Raw genomic sequence first — 4,564 nt, 5'->3', positions numbered from 1 at the left:
ATGGCCTGGACCCCTCTCCTGCTCTCCCTCCTCACTCCCTGCACAGGTCTGTCCCTCAGGCCTCAGCCCCCAAAGAAACCCCCGAGCAGCCTGGCCCTGACCTTCAACTCTGCAGAGGGGAGGTTGCAAGGTGTGTGGCCTCTGGGAATGAGACCCTCATCCTCACACTCACCTCTGCTCTCCTCTCTTGCAGGCCCTGTGGCCTCTTCTGAGCTGACTCAGACACCTGCAGTGTCTGTGTCCTTGGGACAGACAGCCAAGATCACCTGCCAGGGAGGCAACTTTGGAAGTTATTATGCTAGCTAGTACCAGCAGAAGTCAGGCCAGGCCCCTGTGCTAGTCATCTATGAGAATAACAAGCGAGCCTCAGGAATTCCTGACCGATTCTCTGGCTCCTACTCAGGGAACACAGGCACCTTGACCATCAGCGGGGCCCAGGCCAAAGATGAGGCTGACTATTACTGTCACTCTTGGGACAACAGTGTTAATGCTCACAGTGATATGGGCTGATTGGGAAGTGAGACATAAACCCCTTCCCATCTGTGTCACACTCCCCTCCAGCCCCAGGTGGATGGTAGACAAAGCCATGAGCAGGTCTGGCTGGGTCTCCCAGATCTGAAATTGCCAGGCTGCCCTCTTCTCTGAGACCCCCAGGCAGACTCTGCAGAAGGGGGATCCGGACTAGATTTACGGCTGAAAATGATGAGGATCAAGGCTGACCCAGGGAGAAAAGCCTAAGGCATCCCGGCCTATATGCCGATTTCTATCACCCTTCAGGAAGCACAGCATGTCCTGACTTGTTTCAACCTGATTTGTATCCAAAGTTATAGGACCCCCCGATAATGAGACCCCATCTGCATTGATACCCTTTTAATGAATTTTTACATGATCATTCCTTTGTCTTTTAAAGAAATAACTCATATACCTATGCCACATAAATTTACCCCTAATCCTCAACACATTGCAGCTCTTCACTGCCCATGTATCCTGTCCCCATGCTTGCAGCCCCCCACTGCCAATGGGTCTTGTCCCATGCTATTCTCTGAATAAAGGAGCACTACTACCAGACCTTGAGAGTCCAAGAAATCTTTCTCTCGACTCCTTAGCTCGCCAAGCCTGTATCAATAAGACCAGGTTGTCTATGTGTTTTCTCGGCAAGGGTGTGAATTCAGGACAGAGGGCCTGGGTGGATGGCCAGATAGAGAGAAATACATGGCTATTGCTCATTATGTCTGTATTTCCATATTGGATTAACTGGGCCGCTATTGGTCCACTTGTCCTGGGTTAGTGCTCAAACCTGCTATGCTCAGCTGGTACTCTGAAGTCTCTGACTCCCACTACAGCCTGGGACTCTGAATGGAGCAAACTAACACAGTAACTAGTTAACACTAACTAACTCTGAATGGAGCAAAGTGAATATGGTAGTGACCAAGTAGATCCCCTCTTCAGGCCTCACACACACATCCACCACGGCAGGGAGTCCCTGGATGTTCACAACTGTGACCTCACTAGGAAGTACCTTTGTCTGCAGAGAATTGTCTCTCCCAAGCTTATGTCCTCTCTCAAGCGTGACTCAGGTCCAATGACTCCCTGATGTCAAGACCACAAGGTCCTGCCCCAGTTGAGGACGACCTTGCAGTGCTTCCCAGCTGAGTCCTCATTTGTATCCACGTGGCATGTCTGTCCAGTCTTGCCTCCATGATTTACTCCAGAGACATCATCCAAACCCTGTTGCATGCAATTCTCCATGTCACAATGTGCTTCCAGGGAACCAAAGAGAAGATAAAAGGCTAGGGGTAAGAGTGTGGAAGAGGAGAGATCCTCATAGAGAGAGAACCCTAGAGTTCTGTATATATTCCTTAGAGGACTGATGAGTCATGGGTGGGAGGAAACTGCATGAGATTGAGGAAAGAACCTCCAAGAGACACTAGAGAAACATTCCACAGGGCTCATACTCACACCATCATAAAGTACTTCTTTCCTGGTCAGAAGGGAAAGCTCCTTATTAATGCATAGGGTTGACTAGTCAAGAAAACTTGCCTCAGTTATTGGGAGCATTAACCCCAGACCAAAGGCTGCTCTGCTGCCACCTAAGAAAGTGCACAAGCAAGTTGAGGAAGGAGGGAACTGTGTTCAAGTAACTTTACTGAATTCAAAAATAAACAACCAAAACCATAGAGGGACATAGGAGTATGCAGGATCCAACAAGGAAAATCTCATAATACCTGGCATCCTATCAAATATTTCTTACCATGGACCAGGGAAAATAAGAGTAATAATAAGTACAAAAATCAATTAATCTTATTGGCCCTGAAATTGACCAAATAATATAACTTGTAGACAAGGATACAAAATCAATTATTATCACTATATTCCATGTGTTTATGAGGGTAAAGGAAAGATTGCACATGTTATGTGGTGACATGTGCACATATACATAGGTATGCATTGATTTCATAGCTCTGCTTTAGAAGCACTATATGTAAAATATATCAATGATCTCAAATCAATAATATAACATCCCACCCTAAGATACTGTATAAAGAAGATAAAACTGAAACAAAAGCAGGCAAAAGGAAGTAAATGATGAAGATAAAGTAGAAATTAAGGAAAGAAAAAAAGAGAAACTCAACAAAATTAAAAGTTGGTTCTTTGAAAACATTAAGGACACTGACAAACCTTTAAGTAGGTGATTACTAATAAAAAAGCAAATTTCTAAAACTGAGAAGTAAAGAGGATCCCTTACTACTGACATTACAGAAATAAAACAAGACTTTAAGGTTGTGAGAGGATACTATAAAAACTATACGCCAAATAATTAGTTGAAAGAGACAAATTCCTAGAAAGACACAGATTACTAAAACTGACTCAAGAAAAAAAAACAGAAAACCTTATGAAGTCTGCAACAAAGAAAGAGATTAAATTAGTAGTCAAAAATTACCCACAGAGAAAGACCCAGACACAGAAACTTTCACTGGAGAATCCCATCAAATTTTTAAAGCAGAATTACAGCCACATTATTCATAATCTCTTCCAAAAAACTGAAGAGGGTAGAACACCTACCACCTCACTCTACGAGGTCACTGTTACTCTTGTACCCAAACCAGATAAATAGATCACAAAGAAGGAAAAGTCATTAAGCCTTATGGATATAGACAGAAAACCATCTACAAACTGGTAGGAAACCTAATCCAGAAACACAGAAAAAAGTAGATACACCATGACCAAATGGTATTTGTTACAGGAATGAAGGTTGTTCTAACAGTTGGATATCAGTTAATGGAATGTGTCATCTTAATAGAATAATGGGCAAAACTCATGACCTTCTCAAGAGTCACAATGTTTTCTTGCAGCAGACATTGCTTCTGGTTGTGTTTCTAGTCCTATTAAAGAATCAAACAGATAAGATTGGAGGTGTAGAGATGCGACAAGGAGTTATTCCATGAAAAGTATCTGGACATCCCACACCCAACTGTGAGAAGACTGATGATAAATGAAAAAGATGTGTTATTCTGTGTTTCTGAATGTTCTGGCGTTCAGAAGCCTCTTCCTAGACATGTGATATGGAGACAGAAGGAAAGGATGACTAGGATTTATTGGTGAGGAGCAGGGTCATGGGAAAGTTTTCTGTCAGAGAGGTAAACATAGAAAAGGGGAGACAGAAGAGACCATTGTAACCTCGGGCTCTCCAGGAGCATTTCAACTGACTCCATCTTATTGACAGGTAATGAAGAGTTGTCTTTAAGGAACTGAGACCCCTTGTCCAGTTCAGGCCAGGTAAGACCAACAACCCAACAACTGGGCCTGCACAAATGCCTGATAAGAGATCTTTTTGACATAGAGGCGTTAAAAACTCCATGTTCAGATCATGCTAATGCTGCCATTTTGTGAACATGCATCCTGTGGAGAGGCCTGAAGCTTGACTACACCTGAACAGATCATCAATTACCTCACTTCTCCTTATCTCCAATCATCTATCTCACACTTCAGACAGCCCTGCCCTTCATCCCATAAATTGTGCCCCAAGCCCTGGATTGAGGACTCAGATCTGAGGGTGGATGCTCCCTGTCCCCCTGCAGATTGAGCTTACAAAACAAAGCTACATTTCTTTTCCCAAAAGCTGATGCTGTAAAATTACTTTATTTATATACATTGGCAAGAGAACTCCAATTTTGAGTGGAAATAGCATGATGTGTAGAGAAAGTAGGAAAGTCTAAATCGATTGGAGCTGAGTGAGATCAAAGAAAGAGCAGAAATCCACTATTTCCATATGGACGTCCCACTGGGAAATCAATGCCTATACACCACCCATGTGACTTGCAAAAATCTACTCTTAAACATTTCTTCACATCATTGCAGGATCTAGAATCTGAGTCAAGCTCAGTTTAGAAGGGCAAGACAGTGAACCCCGAAGTCCCAGGTGGTCCAGGAAGGACTTGGAGAGATAAGCAGGAGGAAGTGAGAGCTTCCATGGTGACCTAGATCAGAGCTTCTGAGACATCAGTGAGCATACAGTCCCCTGGGAGTCTCCACAAGATGCAGATGCAGCTGCCACAGGTCAGGG

General features: G+C 43.7%; 1 pseudogene; it reads left to right on the top strand.

Annotated features, from left to right (window-relative positions):
- LOC124226573 (immunoglobulin lambda variable 3-19-like) lies at window positions 1-510 on the top strand (annotated as a pseudogene).
- The last annotated feature ends 4,054 nt before the right edge of the window (window positions 511-4,564 follow it).

The sequence above is a fragment of the Equus quagga genome, chromosome 15 (genome assembly GCF_021613505.1).
Source record: "Equus quagga isolate Etosha38 chromosome 15, UCLA_HA_Equagga_1.0, whole genome shotgun sequence".
In the NCBI taxonomy this organism is placed as follows: domain Eukaryota; kingdom Metazoa; phylum Chordata; class Mammalia; order Perissodactyla; family Equidae; genus Equus; species Equus quagga.
Note: the sequence above shows the minus strand (reverse complement) of the source record. Positions and strands in the feature narration are given on the sequence as shown.